The sequence below is a fragment of the Haliotis cracherodii genome, unplaced genomic scaffold, assembly GCF_022045235.1.
Source record: "Haliotis cracherodii isolate W230 unplaced genomic scaffold, xgHalCrac1.p SCAF_3, whole genome shotgun sequence".
Classification (NCBI taxonomy): Eukaryota; Metazoa; Mollusca; class Gastropoda; order Lepetellida; family Haliotidae; genus Haliotis; species Haliotis cracherodii.
The window spans coordinates 42909515-42926950 of NW_027266286.1; the positions used below are offsets into that span (position 1 = coordinate 42909515).

Genomic DNA, 17436 nt, shown 5'->3' on the forward strand with positions numbered 1-17436 from the left:
AGAATGAACCAACATTACCATTCCAGGCATCAAAACACTTGTCAGAAGCATGATGAGTGGCTGTACAGCTGTGATCAAGGCTGTGGTGCCTTTAGACGACACTGTCATTAATGTAGCCTCCCCTATCTTCACAAGTGACTTTGTCACCGTACACTGGGTGACTTTCCGTTTGTGTTGTCTGATTCCGATGCAATAATATAAACTAATATTTCCTTTGATTCAGCACATGAACACATATATATATATATGCACACATCATAAGAACATATACAAACTACGCGTAACTCAATCATTAGCAAGAATAAACAACATACTTTTCAATTAAGATTCATACATTCTGTCTTTATCTGTCACCTGTTAAGTTCATTTCATATGCTAACTGAAGTTGAATCTCACAATGAGCTACATACGTTCATCTTAACACTACATATCAATACATGGAACTGTTTGGGTCAGTAGGTACTTACCATGCATATTTCATTTTTATTTTACAAGCACCCCAGATTGGTTTCTTACTGTAGAAGGAGTCTTCATCTGAACAAATCAAGGACTGACTCCCGGCTCTAAAACTGGCTAAAATGTACGGCGAAATGTACCCCGGGACATGCCCAGAAGTATAGTACCCGCATCAGCTGAAGATATATGTGTTATACAGATTGGACGCCTATTTGGACTGAAGTTTGTGTCCGGTTTATACACCAATCCTCATCACAGTGTATCAGTTATATAATTCAAACGTCATTCGATGTGATTTATATACTGAGTCAAATTAAACACTTCACAATCCTAAAATTTTAACATTTTGACCAGTTATCATTGTGGGCCCTTATTGTGTATTTAAACAGTAATGGCCACGTATTGTCTTCAGATAACACCCGTTTTTGTGCAGGTGAATCGATCAAAATCATGTGCACAGCACTATAGTGGCAAAAGTGGTTTTTCACGTGCAACTGGTCACGTGGCCATAATACCGCACGTGTTTTCAGCCATACTTGTTAGCAGTCATTAACAAAACAAAACAAACACAAAAAACAAAAGTTTTTACGGCCATTTATCATGCCACGCCTTTCAAATGTGCAACGTGAACGTGCCATCGGCATGTTGCAGACGGGAACGCCCGTAGCTGAAGTCGCCAGGGCGATGGGTTGTAGTCGACGGACTGTTTATGATTTACAGACGCGTCTACAGCAAACGGGTACCACCGCTGATCGCCCTCGGCCAGGTCGACCACGTGTGACGTCACATGCAGAGGATCGTCAGATTGTCTTACGTCACCTCTGTTACCGATTTGTGACGGCTACATCAACCAGAAATGAACTGTTTAGGGGTAGACTGAGTGCGCAAACTGTTGGAAACCGTCTGAGAACTGCTCACCTTCAAGCACGACGGCCATACTGCGGACCGATTCTGACTCAATTACACACACGTCAAAGTCAGCCACACTTACAATTGACTCAAGTCGTCTTCAGTGATAAATCCCGATTTAAGCTTCGATTTGCTGATGGTAGGGCGAGGGTGTGGAGGCGCCGTCATGAACGTTACGCCCAGTGTTGTGTACAGGAAGTTGACAGATTTCGAGGCGGAAGTGTCATGGTGTGGGGTGCTTTCTGTGGCAGTGCACGTTCCAGGCTTCTTGTCATCCGTGGCAACCTCAACGCTGCTGCTTACCGCGACCAGGTGCTGGCACCAGAACTTCTGCTTTTTATGGCAGCACATGGACCCGGTTTGATCTTCCAACACGACTATGCCAGCCTTCAGAATGCGGGAGTCAACGTCATGGACTGGCCATCAAGGTCTCCCGACCTCAATCCCATCGAACACGTCTGGGATGCTCTTGTCAGAAGTCTGCGCACTCTCCAGAACCAACCACAGAATTTGCAAGAACTTGGCACCATTTCGAAGCAACAATGGCGTCGTCTTCCCAATCATGTGTTCACAAGCATCACAAGGTCCATGCGGAGGCGTTGTGTGGCAGTTGTCAACGCACTTGGTGGCCATACACGCTACTGAACTTGTGTGCCATCAGATTCTCGTGCTCGGGACTTATGATTCAAACTGTTGATGTTATTACCGAATACCGTAGGTGCTTGGAACAAATTATGGTTACCACCGTTAATTAAAATCCTTCTTTGGACATTAATGATTAAAAATTACCTTCTCTGATCATATATGGATCACTTTTAAAAATGTGAAGTTTTTAATCTGACTCGGTATATTATGAACAAGCATATACACGATGATGGCTCGATCATACTGTATGACCTGACCGACAATTAGTTTACTAATGTTCCCTGATGGCTTGAATCGTGTCTCATGATATCAACTACTGGCTTTACCAGAATGAAAGTTCATTATCAACTACTCATATTCTGAACCACAAACGAAACGTTGCATGCAAAGTTGTCATTTAAATATCTGGGTGATCTTTGTCAAAGTTTCTAAAATGTAACATTTTCTTGTCTGGAAAAATGAAATTTGATAAAAAACAACAACAAAGCAAATGGCAATAAAACCGATCGCCCCAACGCATCACGGCAACGGCCCTGGTAGCCCGACGTACGTGAGGTCCGTGCAAATTGAAATGCACATGCGTTCCCCCATTCCTTGCCCTATAAAAATCCACCAAGATCGGATAACATTCATTCGTTATTGAATTGCTACCACAAGCCAAGATTGACCAAAAAAAAAGTCCACGTAAGGACCAAAAACAGGCTCTAGCAACGGTACCAGACCACCAACATTACAGATGGCCGACCATGTAGTAGAAGACCGAGGGTCACCATCCGACGTCAGGATCGTCAGATTGTGCGACAGCATCTTCGAGATCGCTTTATGCAATCTCGATTAAGAAAGACTTGTCCTGCTACGATCAACACTATCATGACCTCCTACCACAACCATCCATAACACAACGACAGAGGAACTGTCCAAATGCTATTGTTAGACCGAATAAAGACAATCCTTGTTGATACAGTGTGTTACATACCCCTTTTATCGTGTTGAATAGCCGTCAAAGTAAATATCATTTGTGAGCGAGAGAAGTTATTTTGCATAGTTTTTGTGATGAGAGAGATGGGGATAGTGAACTCACCACGAAACCAAGCTGAAGGAGGTGATGGAGTAGTTATTATAAACGAAACGCAAGCTCGGAGGTTCACACAGTTTAACCAGCACTTTTAAATCGTTCACACTTCAATGCACCCATCCAAACTGACGTTCAAGTGTTGAAATGGTTTAATTTGCCATACTGACTTCAGAAAATGCGTGATTTCATAATAAAACATTGTGTACATTGATCTTCAAACAGTGTTTCAATTCTGGTTTCTATAATTTAATATATACTGAACAACAAAAGTTCCTTTGACATTGAAGTTGATTATAAAGCAAGGTTTGCAACAGATAAAAGACCCCTGTAAGTTTTCAAAGGGTTTAATTTGGCTTACTTGATTCAGGAAATGCGTGATTTCATAAAAATACATGAACATGCCAAAATGTCACTTTACAAATCAATAACGTGTGTGTCCACCTCTGATTGCGATGCAAGCAACACATCTTCGTTTCATGGAATGGACCAGGCGTCGCAATATGAGGCCGGGCGTTGTCATGTGATGTTGTCATGTTGTAATGCCTGGGCCATGAAGACGCAGAAACGGTAGAACAACAGGGCCGATGATCTCGTCGCAGTAGCGCTTTCCATTGAGATTTCCCTCTACCACTTTCAAACGGGTCCTCTGTCTTGTCTTGTCTGTAATCCCACTCCATACCATAACGCTGCTGCCCCCGAACCGATCTTCTTCCATGACACAATTATTGGCGTAACGTTCACCTCGACGTCGGTACACTCGAATCCGTCCATCGCTGAGGCTGAGGTGACAACGAGACTCGTCAGTGAATAGAACTTGTCCCCACTGCATGGCCGTCCAGCGAAAACGCTGTCAGCACCAATTTTGTTGTCTTTCTGAGTGGTTGTTGTCAGCACGGTGCTAAACAATGCATATGGAATCCCGTTGATGCACATGTTTTATACCCATTCTTGGGTAGTGAAATGCATGGGGCTTGCATAAAAGTCAACTTTTGCATGGAATACATGCTTTTCTGTAGCAGTTGCGTTTTTGTGACCTGATTCCATACATGTACTACAATATTAAAAACGAAACTTTACTTGTTTGAAAAATACACTAAAATATTGGTGTCACCTATACAACAATCCTTTTGAAAGTGTATGAAATTTATGATTCAAACACGATTCGGCACCACCTGGCCGATAATGTTTAATTAAAACCGGATGGCTTGAATCGTTTCTCATGATATCAACTACTGGCTTGATTTATCTTAATTGTTCTATTATCTAATACTCATACTTAACATTATTCATATCATTTACTCAACATCTATTCGTATTGTATTCAACAAACTCGTTTAATGGTTTGATGGCTGTAACATCTGCCATGATAATGCTTGGAACCAAACATATGTCATTGTCGAATGACTATTTGGACTAACTAAAAGCTTGGCATGGAAGGGGAATACGTGTGGAATGAACAGACGTTTCCTTGAAGATCGTGTTACAGCAAACGAAATATCCTATTTGTGAGAACACATAGTTTCTTGATGAAATGTTTTCTTTGTCCGTGTGTGGACACCTTTATATGTTTGAAGGGCACTACTAAATCTACCACTTGTACTGTCGACAGTACATATCCCTCTTTGGAGCCGGGAGTAAATCCTTGATTTGTTCAGATGGCGCCAGTACAGAGAGGGAGCATATATAATTATAATAACAACAACATCCTTACTAGGCTTACGAGAAACATTAAAATACAAATGCATAACATATATAATTATATAGCACAAGAAAACAAGAACTAGAAACACGTTATTTACATGCACGCACACATGCACTGTCCCACCAGAAACTCTCCAATCAAGAACCTTCGAGAACGATCAAGCCTGACATTTTCATGTGCACAACAAAGGCACAGCTCGCTTATCCTGGTACGACTACATTCTAGAAAGGTCCACTCGCTGCCGTCGACTGCTGTTGAAAGCTGGCCGCGACAGTACTTTTGACATTTTTACTCGATATTCAATCACTTCTGCCACTCACAACCATCGCCACCAAATTCCCCCACAGATAAACATTTTTTCATAAGGTGAAATTCAATAATGTTTCGCATTGACCAAAAAACACACAACCCTTGGTAATTTTATCATACATGTTGTAGCATTAGTCAGCCGTTGAAATAACACTTTATAGGGGCATTCATCTTGCTAATATTTCAGATTTTCGTTCTGCATTTTAATGCACAGTTCTCAACTGGGTTGCTCTGTTTGTTGAATCCGGAATAGTGCGAGAAGAATCGCCCGTATCGTCAGGCCGATCGAATTCACAGTTTATTTTAGTTGATCAAAAAACGTATCTGTATCGTGACAGTGCTTCACTTAACAGCTGTTCATGCAGACTACCATGCAACACAAGTCGACTGTTTGTAAACGACTTCTAAACCGTCATTTCTTTTTCGTATGTTACCGAAAGCACATTTCGAAAACGATCGTGAGTGCATTCATACACAAGCCAATATTTTCAGTCGGGGCTGAAGGATTAAAACACACGGGCAGAATTCAGTAGTACCATTTGTTCTATTGTAAAGTCATTATACTCTAATATCTTTAATAATTTAGTATTGTATGAGCCTCATCTGTATTAATTTCACGATCTACTTTGCCCGAATCAGACGGATGCTTTGTTTGTTTTTTTAACGCCGCACAAACGGCGACTAACGGTATCGGGTAGTCAGGTTCGCTGACTTGGTTGATGCATGTCATCGTATCCCAATTTCGTTGATCGATGCTCATGATGTCAATCACTGGATTGTCTAGTCCTGTATCGATTATTTACAGACCGCTGTCATATAGCTGGAATATTTCTGAGTGCGGCGTTAAACAACAAACAACATCCTCAATATTTCAGCCATATCGTGACGAGACAATGTCAAACATTGACAACAAATATATTTCGATTGCATAAAAATTCTGTCGCCAAAGGACAGTATAATAACTAGACTATCACAGATTTTAGTTAAAACTAGTTTGAGAGCATTTAAAAGAACAACCTATCATTCAACAACAGAATATAAAAATGGGCTATAGATCGCCAGCATCCAAAGTTAGGCGATCACGCCAAGGATCATAGGGAATCGCGATACTTCTGCTACCTGCATGGTACCCAAGCAAGACTTTCACGATGGCGATTATCAAGTTTAGCAAAAATTAAAATGACGAACTTACTCGGTTAAAAGTCTTGCATTGCTGTCTTGGTTGATGCATGTCATGGATCCCAATTGCGTGGATCGATGCTCCTGATGCCACTCACTGGATTGTCTTGTTCAGACTCGAGTATTTACAGACCGTCGTCATATAGCTTGAATATTGCTGAGTGCGGCGTTAAACAACAAACAAACAAATGAAGTACATGTGTCGTCTAAGGCGCCGCGATTCGCTTTGCAGAGTTGCATCCCTTGGGCACGCCAGAAACCTATGATTTTGGGTTCGAATTCCGGTTCGCCACGATTACGTTTCTAGGTTTGTCAGCACCATACCCGTGCTCGTGGGTTTCACCGAAGTGGTAAACGTGAGAGACCTGCATCACCTCGGACTTTCCTCCCACATTAAGCTCACTCACTCACTCCAATTGCGTTGATCGATGCTCATGATGTCAATCACTGGATTGTCTGGTCTACAGATTGTCTGGTCGATTGTTTACAGACCGCCGCCATAAAGGTGGAATATTTCTGTTTTGTTTGTTGGTTTGTTTGTTAGTTTGTTGTTCCACCCTCACCAATATTCCAGCTATGTTCAGAGTTGAATTCAGGGGCGGTCGGGTAGCCTAGTGGTTAAAGCGTTCGCTCGTCACGCCGAAGACCCGGGTTCGATTCCCGACATGGGTACAATGTGTGAAGCCCATTTCTGGTGTCCCCCGCCGTGATATTGCTGGAATATTGCTAAAAGCGGCGTTAAGCCATACTCACTCACTCACTCACTCACTCAGAGTTGAATTCAATCAGGTGGAAATGAAGTATATGTGTCGGAACTTAGAGCTGATTTGTGTTCCCCTCTTTTGGAACGCCCCACACGCCACACCGATCGTCAATAGATCGGGTACATACCATGCACTACTTTGTAGAAGCTATGATAAAGTATATTGGTTTCATGTTTGTGACCAGATTTCCACGTCGTTTTCAGAGTGTTGGGAAGCAATCATTGTTTCTCTGTTTATATGTCAGTGTTACCATGGTTGACGCTGACGACGTTCTATGAAATGATAACTGCGAAAGTCGCAATAATAAGAATGTGCAAATGAGTGAACAATGTTATATGTACAAGCTCAATATAGTCTAATGGGTTAGGAAGGCCCTAAGGAATTGTGATTGTTTTTGTTGTTCATTGTCCATTTGATAGCGCAGATATATGACCACACACGTTAGCATTCTTTTCAGATTCCAAGATGAAATTTGAAGACATTGTGAAGCTCCTGGGTGACTTTGGCTCTTATCAGAAGAAGCTTTACTTCCTGTTGTGTATCCCCACGATATCAATCGGGATGCAGACAATAATGACTGTCTTCTCACTCGGTGTGCCACATCACATGTACATATTAGTAGGCGCCATTGATGTGGTCACCATGCTACCTCTCAAACACGGCTATACACTGCATACGCAAATAACGTCGTTTTTCCGTATATGGTCATTGGACGGGAAAACGACGCTATTTGGACGCTTTCAATCCATAGTTTTTTCTTCCAAATAACGTCGTTATTTGACATCGGAATTTACATCCAGTGATCACTCATATTTATCATCACTATCTATGCTTACCGCTTCATGCCTTTTGTACTTTTAACTGACGTATGAGGTGATTTAATTGACGGTTCCTTTTTGTCTATACGTATCAGACTAGTGTTACTTAAACACGGTTTTAAAAGGTACTGTTTTAGAAAACTTCGTATTAGAAATACGGTGCAGTGGTATTGATTTCTTATTTATATATTGTGTGATGTCAAAATCAATTTTGAAAGCCTTTTCTTTGCTTTTGTCGAGGAGTTCGCTTCCTGACTGGGATAATGACACATACGCTATACAAGGGGACCAACATGCACGTGCCGTCAATGCAGCCTTTCCTCTCCCCATAAAAGGGACACAACTTGACTTTTCCTGTCTCATTAACGACAACACCAATGGGACAGATGGCGAAACATTGTATATTAATACTACTCGCAAATGTGACAATTGGGTCTACGACAACGAGCAGTTCGGTTCAACTGTTGTTACGAAGGTTGAAACGTTTGCTAATTTGAAAAAAGATATCGATAATACGTTAAAACAATCAGATACATACGAATGAAGTATGGCATACAATTACATGTATGAGATTGTAGGAGAATGAGTGCATAAGACCTGACATTTCACATCGAGTAAAGGAAAGATGTTCACGTTGCTGATATGTCTTGCAATTGTATAAACTTTAACTTTCAAAAGCTTTTGTTATTAGACGTTCCATTAAGTGTTCATTGCATAGCGCTATTGACCCAATATTGTGTTGTTTTGTTCAGTTTGGTTGGGTGTGCGACTTGAAGCTGGCGATATTTCATGTTCAGATGGTTTTTATGCTGGGTTTCCTGCTGGGCAGTCTGCTTTTGGTTGTACCTTCAGATTAGTAAGTTCCTAATAGTTCCTAACTGGTAGTTCGTGTACTTTAGACCCGTGAAGATCCCGGTGGAGAATAGGTCTTCAGCAACCCATGCTTGCCGTAAAAGGCGATTAGGCTTGTCGTAAAAGGCGACTAACGGGATCGGGTGGTCAGGCTCGCTGGCTTGGTTGATGCATGTAATCGATCCCAATTGGTGGATCGATGCTCATGATGTCAATCACTGGCTTGTCTGGTCCAGACTCGATTATTTACAGACCGCCGTCATATAGCTGGAATATTGCTGAGTGCGGCGTTAAACATCAAACCAACCAAATCATTGGGCACGATTGGGATTGACACGTTTACTTACTGTTAACTGTTGTGTAAAACAGTATCCGCTTTTTCCCTTTGTGGAATAGCAGTAAAATGGCGAAAATAATTGTTCAATGCATTTACTTTTGGTGTAAACATCTTTCCTTGGCATTTTTGGCAAACTAACAAATAAGCATGAATGCGCTATACCTGTAAAAGAGAAATGATAAAGGAAAAGTAATATTGAAAGTACAATGCTGATGCTGATGTCTCCGAATTGTCTGTGTGCAGCATCGGACGTAAGAAGATGTTCATGGTGTCAGTTGTCTTGCACATAGTATCCACCATCTCGATAGCCTTTGTCTCCAACTTTGCCCCTGTGACATTAACTGTATCGTGTACGTGTGTCTGTCTAGGTGACACGATTAATGTTGTGATACATTGTGCACATTGATCTTCAAACAGTGTTTCAATTATGGTTTCTGTGTCCTACTTTGAAACAATCGCATTATATTCCATTTTGAAAGTCAGTGTCAAGTTTCTTTTTTTGAAGAGTATATATATATATATATATATACTGAACAACAAAAGTTCCTGTGACATTGAATATGATTATTAAGCAAGGTTTGCAACAGATAAAAGACCCCTGTAAGTGTTCAAAGGGTTTAATTTGCCATACTTGAATGCATGATTTCATAAAAATACATGAACATGCCAAAATGTCAATTTACAAATCAATAGCGTGTGTGCCGCTTCTGGTTGCGATGCAAGCAACACATCTTCGTTTCATGGAATGGACAAGGCGTCGCACAAAGTCCTGTGGGATATCTGTCCATATCTGCTGGAGCATGTTTCGAAGTTCCAAGAGTGACTGTGGACAACGTGGTTGATGTCGAAGGCGCCGATCCATCTCATCCCACATGTGCTCAATTGGTGAGAGATCAGGGGAGCGAGCTGGCTAGGGGATGACATTCACGTTGTTTTGTTGAAGAGTCTCCTGAACAAGTCGAGCAATATGAGACCGGTCGTTGTCATGTTGAAAGGTAATGCCTGGGCCATGACGACGCGAAAACGGTAGAACAACACGGCCGATGATCTCGTCGCAGTAGCGCTGTCCATTGAGATTTCCCTCTACCACTAACAAACGGGTCCTCTGTCTTACTGTAAGCCCACCCCATACCATAACGCTGCCGCCCCCGAACAGATCTTCTTCCATGACACAATGATTGCCGTAACGTTCACCTCGACGTCGGTGCACTCGAATCCGTCCATCGCTGTGGCTGAGCTGAAAACCAGACTCGTCAGTGAATAGAAGTTGTTCCCACTGCATGGCCCTCCAGCGTAGACGCTATCTGCCCCACTGTAGACGTGCTGCTTGACGTAGGTTTCCTGTCAAAATGATACGTCTGGTGGGTCTTCTGGCGACAATCCCTGCATATCTGAGGCGACGGTTTGTGAAGATATTCGTCAAAGGCTGGGGATGCTCCTTGCAGTCACTGTTGCTGGCTGGAATCGATTTCGTAGGTGTGATGTTCGAATCCACTTGTCTTGTCGATTATTGGTTACGCGTGGCCTGCCTCTCCGATGATGATCTCTGACTGCATTTGACTGTTGCCAACGTTGCCATAAACACCAAAATGGTGTTTCTGTGGACGTTAAATTGTCTTGAACATTACGTTGACTCGATCCTGCTTCAAGCATACCAATGGCTCATAGACGCTCATTTTCGGACAGGCGTGGCATTTCGTAGTGTTGAATAATTGCGTAATTTTGTTGTTTTTCTGAACGACTGTTGTCAGCACGATGCTAAACAATGCATATGGAATCCCGTTAACGCACATGTTTTTATACCCATTCTTGGGTAGTGAAATGCATGGGGCTTGCATATAAGTCAACTTTTGCATGGAATACATGCTTTTCTGTAGCAGTTGCGTTTTTGTGACTTCATTCCATACATGTACTACAATATTGAAAACCAAACTTTACTTTTTTGAAAAATACACTAAATTATTGATGTCACTGGAACTTTTTGTTGTTGAGTATATACCGTATTCAACGTAATAAGCGCCCAGGGCGCTCTCCAAATTAGAAATAGGGGGCTCTTATTAGAATATAAAACAGAGTTGAAAGATCGCAAATTTCTAGGTTTATGTACCTGAAATGATACAAAAGAAAAGTCTGTGCGTATTATACACGACAGATATATTTTTCTAAAATTTAATTGCCCATAATTAAGGGTGCATATAACACACGAGTGCGTATTATACACGAATAAATAATTCTTGTGTACATTGTTCAATCGGAAGAGGTGCTAATTGGGATTGTTCACTAGCCAATATATTGGCAAATATCACCGCGGTCGCTTATTAGAGCGGGGCGCTTATTACGTCGAATACGGTATATGGTTGAACTTCCCTTTCCACATTTTACAAACATATATATATAGCGCAATAATCAATAGTGAACGCAACTGCATTGATGTGACAGACTAACGTATGATGCCTGTGTACCGATACCAACCCCTGCATCAATAGTATGTGATTTGTGTGGAATATAATGTGTTTAAAGACACTTTCCTGCTAATAAAAAAGCAATGTGCACTATGCAGTTAACATAAATCACCCGTATTACGTGCCCACTATGGAATGCAGGGACTGAATAGGTACCCAGTATGCGACATTGCTTATTGACATTATTCTTGCTATATGTCAAGCCCTGATTTACCAGGCGCATAGTAATACTTTTTACAGACCACCGTGGCACAGCCGTAATAATTTGACTACGGCGTGAAACAACTTTCACTTCTTTCCATATTGTTAACTCGTCTCGTGGTGTCTTTGGTTTCAGGTGTGGAGTTAGTCGGGCCTTCAAATCGTGTTTGGACGGGAATCATAGTTGAAACATTCTGGACAGGTGGAGCTTTAATTGTAACCACTATCGCATATTTTGTCCGTAATTGGCAACACGTGCAGCTGATAGGTTCAGTGCCAACAGTTCTGTTCTTGTCATATTATTGGTAAGTCCCTCGGTACACCTACAGGGTTTACTGGGACCATCTTGTATAATCATTTTAAGGATCTGAGGACTCATGAATATTAAGTGAACAAGACACAAGTTTTGTTTGAATAGCTCAATATAAAGTGACACTTTGCTGCATTTTGATAGTGATTTCTAAATGGTTAATAACTAAATGTGGTATGTCTATATTTTTCAATTAAGCAAGAAAAGTGGTGTTAGAACATACGCAGGTCATACACCTTGTTGCGTAAAGATGTCATGCTTTAGCAATCATTTTAATGGGCTCGTATCTTCCTAATATTCCCACAGGTGAATGTTTCTTACAAACTGCATGCAATACACCATTTTAGGTTGATGCCGGAGTCTGCGCGCTGGCTGATCAGTAAACAGAAGTATGAGGAAGCCGACCAGATATTACGTCATGCTGCCAAAGTCAACAAGGCGACCTTGCCCTCTAATGTGTTCAGCGAAGACATGCAAGAGCAGAAGACGGAGGAACCGCCCAGGCAGATGTTCAAACGTCCCGCTTTGGTTATCCGCAGCTTCGTGTTGTTTCTTAATTGGTAGCACTTATACTTAAATAGTTGTATTACCTGTTTAATATTAGTTGTTTCATAAGGGTTAGTACCGAGCGAACAGTTTCACTGCCACAGACGTGATACATGCTACATGCCATAACCCTCCCATCACAGATTTTAGCGTTAGAGTAGCTCTCAAATATTGGTTGACTCAGCCCAGACGAGTTTCTTGTAGGGCACCTTGTCGCTGGAATAATATGGTGTTAAGCTACATTCTCTCAAAGATCAGAATGGATAATGAAGAAAATGTAAAAACACACAAACACCTGGGTATTATATTGTCGTCATTCGACAAGTGGTCATGTCAAATTGATTAAGGTATTAAAAGATGATTTATACAATGAGAAAGCTAAAGTTTATGCTCAGTCGTAGTGTACTGAACAAGATTTATGTATTATTTGTTAAACCACATTTTGTATATGCATGGGAAGTTTGGGGCGGTTGTACCTTGGAGCAGAGTGACAGATTAGAAAAACTCCAACTAGAAGCTGCAGCAATTGTAATATGTTTACCGAGCTGTACTTCTGTCAAAAAATTATATTTGGATACTTGCCATGAGCCCTTATCAGAGCGTATGAGTAAACTGAAATTGTGTTTATTTCATAAAATAAATAAAAATATGAAACTGTCATACATTAAAGATGTAGTACCTCACTCTTTCGGGACAAAAATAACAAACAGCCGTAGAACTGCTCATAATATAACTATGCCTTCCTTATGTGCAAAGATTTCTGAATTGTCGTTTATACCATCCCCTATTAATTTTTTGAATACATTACCCATTCAACAAAGGAATATTGAAACCTTCTCTCAATTTAAATCCAGTTTTTAGAACGGGTAAGTTCCATCATATTTCTTGTAAATATTGACCTGATGCTAGTGTGCAATGCAGTTGTACCTACTGATGTGAACGAACACATTTTTTAGGAATGTACATACATATTTAAAGAAAACAAACAATGTTTGAATGAACAATGTTAATGTACATACGTGTCTCTATTTCTGTTCTTCCCTTTCCCTTAAGTTATTAATTTAAAAAAGCACATATGTAAATCTACGGGAGAGGGCGTTCGTGGTTGTTATAACTTGTGCCCAATCCTTTTCATGAGAATATAATGTGTTTAAACAAACAAAGATCAGAATCGGACAATATTTCGCTTTGTGTTAAACATGACCTACAGATCAAGAAGTCACAATCTCTCCTTCATTTACCGAGGTACAGACCCGTGATGCCGCGGTATCAGGAATCAAATCATTGCGTCATGTTCCAGGTTCGTTGCCAGTATTGGCTTCTATGGACTCGGCCTCAACGTAGCCAACCTGGGCGGGAGTGTCTACACTAATTTATTCATTGCTGCATTGACTGAACTAGCTGGCCATGCCTCATGCCTTGTACTCCTCAATCGCGTTGGGAGGAAGTCTTTTCATTGCTTCGTGATGATCCTCGGCGGGTTGTGCTGCACAGCTACAATCCTACCTGAGCTCTAAGGAAATGGATGTAAGGAATCATTCCCAATTTATTTTGTCCTGGCCAACAAGCTAATGAGTCATAAAAACGAGACACAATAATATAATGCAATCATCTCCACTACAAGTAAAATGTCAGATGCAAAATTCGATTTGCGAATGATATGGCCAAATTAGGTCTCATATACTGACAACGTTCATTTGCAACTGTCTGATCATGGAACAAATACTGCATATCTCATGTTATGATCTATTTTTGAAAATATATTTGTGATCGATTCAAAACCTAATTATTTTTGTCACAGGCTCTCGTGATTTTCTGGAGACTTTGGTCGAATTGTTCCTCTCATTATTATCGGAACATCAATGATTGTGGCGGGTGTGGCAGCTTTGGTGTTGCCCGAAACTGTAAACAACCCACTCCCCGATAATATAGATGATGCATAGCGGATGCAAAGGTAATAACGGCATTTAATACCTAGTCAAAACTATACACACAGTCTACTACGTAATTTGAGGCAGAGCCGTATGCTAGCTAGATGGTTAAAACGTCGGCATGTTGTGCTGATGGCCCGGGTTAGATCCTCAAATGTGTACAATGTGTAGCGCCCTTTCCTGGAGAAACCTTTTTGCAATATGGCTGGAAACCTACACTGCTATACTCGGCAGCTTGAGACTCTATACCTAAGACTCACTCCAAACTACAATAGCGTGCCTACCCACACATAAATCACTCCCATCAGCGTCAGAATCCACAACTACATACATTGACAGGGTCGTGTGTCTACCCACGGCGATATGACACCGAACTATGTGACTGTGAAGATAACTGCCTGACCAGCTATAGCTACAATGCACCTTCTCTCACAAAACTATGTAACAAATGAGTAATTCCTCCTCATACATAAATATTTTACGATGAAAATATACCAACTGAACCCGGTCAAGTTACACCCATGCCGGTAGTATAATCATTGCTCAACAGACGCCTATATGCGGCTTGATTTAGTATTCCTGACTCCATTCTTTTTCTTTCATCAGGAGGGGCCATTCTAACCACACAGGGGCTGATTTTATCGACTCACATGGTGACGAGAGTGTGATTCTACGACCAGTAGAGACTCAACGAGCTGTGAGGAATAACGGAGTATCAACATCGGCCAACAGAACACTTGAGGTTTTATGAACGCCACTAATAACCATCATCAGAAATCACAATAAATACAGCCACAAAATAGGTAGCTCGGTGCACAGGTGGACATTTGCTGCATATTCTCACGTCGATTATCTGTACCTTTTCTTCCAATACCGATTGTCATATCTCTCCCGCTTTTAGATGCGATCGTTTGGCCACCGGGTTTATCTGCGTAGTCCAGCTACATCTATGGGAAAAACTTACAAGGACACTTCCCTCTCACCGATAACGTCGTCCAGAAAATGATGCATCAAGTTGCGAGCGCATGTTCGAATCTCCAGATTCGTGAACTAAACAACTCTTCGTTCTTCATTGTACTTTATGACTTATCGTGTAGCTATCTTAAATATGCACCTCTCTCTCTCTCTCTCTCTCTCTCTCTCTCTCTCTCTCTCTCTCTCTCTCTCTCTCTCTCATAACGTATGTTGAATTGTAGGAGGCGTCTCACATGTACAACCGACTTGTCGGAATTGATTCCCTGGTTCCTCACTGGTATTCTGACTGCCTATAGCTATATTAGTACGATGCGCATGAAATACTAATATGTTTCACTATTGATCATATGACATTCATTGAAGCATTGGCAACGAATAGTGTCTTTCGTGCATTTTCAATCGTGATAATGTAATATCTACATGTGGATGGTCTGATGTCCGAACATTATCAGCATGAAAATCTTGAGCACAATATTCAGGCTATGACGACATCTCCTTGGTAGATCGGACACTGGTGGCTCGAGCTAAGAATTGCTTACAAATGACAGTCATCTGCTGCCCCTGACCTCACACAGACGGCACCACAGTGTACTAGTCAGCTGTAGTAGATAGATCATTTATTGATACAAAACTGTGAGGCCACAGGCCCATGCAACATTTAGGAAGGTCATGTAAATCATAAACTAATTTCTGACTGATATAGCATGATAAACATATACGGAAAAATATCGTATAACATCAATGTTAACTGAAGATATAAGAGCGACATATTTTTGGATGTTTGGATTGACATGAAACTTTTCTGTATTTACCTCTTAGACTGTAATATACTGAACCGCAAAAGAAATGTCATCCCAAGTAACAATGCATAAAAAAGTTGTCATTTAAATATCTTGGTCATTTTGTCAAAGTTTCTAAAACTTATCATTACCTTGTCCGGAAAAATGAAATTTGATGATAAAAAAACAAAGCAGAAGGCATTAAAACCAATCGCTCAAACGCATCACGGCAACGGACATGGTAACCCGATGCACGTGAGTTCCGTGCAAATTGAAATGCACATGCTTTCCCCCATTTCTTGCCCTATAAAAAGCCACCAAGATCGGATAACATTCATTCGTTTTTGAATTGCTACCACATGCCAAGATTGACAAGAAATCAGCAACACCAAGCCCTCGGATGATTGCAGGCTGGACAAACCGCCCAGCAAGTAGCCAATGCATTTCACGACAGCATCTTCAAGATCGCTTTGTTACTGCTGCAGAAACTGCTCGACAGACCATGGGGACACAACAGCGACACATTAGTGCGGACACTGTGCGTCGACGATTGACGAGCAGACACCTCCACTGTTACAGGCCACACTGAACTGTTGTCTTTACAGATGAATCGAGGTTCAACATTTCCCACAGTGACGGGCGCCAAGGTGTCTACCGGCGTTTGGGAGAACGTTATGCACGCAACTGTATTGTGGAGAAGAATCGTTTTGGAGGTGGCTCTGTGATGATTTGGGGTGGGATAACAGCACGGCACCAAACCGCTTTGGTGGTTGTTCAGGGCAATCTCACCGGTGTTGGCTACAGAGATCAGATTCTGAGCCCATTGGTCATTCCTTTCCTGCAACGTCATGGCCCGGGATTGACATTTCAACAGGACAACGCTCGTCCTCACACGGCTAGGGTCGCAATGGATTTCCTTCACCATAACAATGTCATGTTACTGCCATGGCCTGCAATTTATCCAGATCTCTCCCCAATAGAGCATGTGTGGGATGAAATGGAGCGCCGTCTGCGTCTTCCACATCCTCCAGATAACGTCCGTGACTTGGCACAGGATTTGAGTAGGATATGGCAGGCCATTCCCCAGGCCTTCCATACCCATTTGGTGCACTGCTGTGATTCACGCACAGGGTGGTCATACCCGTTATTGACTTTGTGACTTTGTCGTTTGACCCCCTACTCCATT

The 17436-nt window shown here is 41.6% G+C and overlaps 1 pseudogene; it reads left to right on the plus strand.

Moving 5' to 3' along the window:
- The first annotated feature begins 7504 nt into the window (after positions 1–7504).
- LOC139475437 (organic cation transporter protein-like) lies at positions 7505–15247 on the plus strand (annotated as a pseudogene).
- Positions 15248–17436: the final 2189 nt, after the last annotated feature.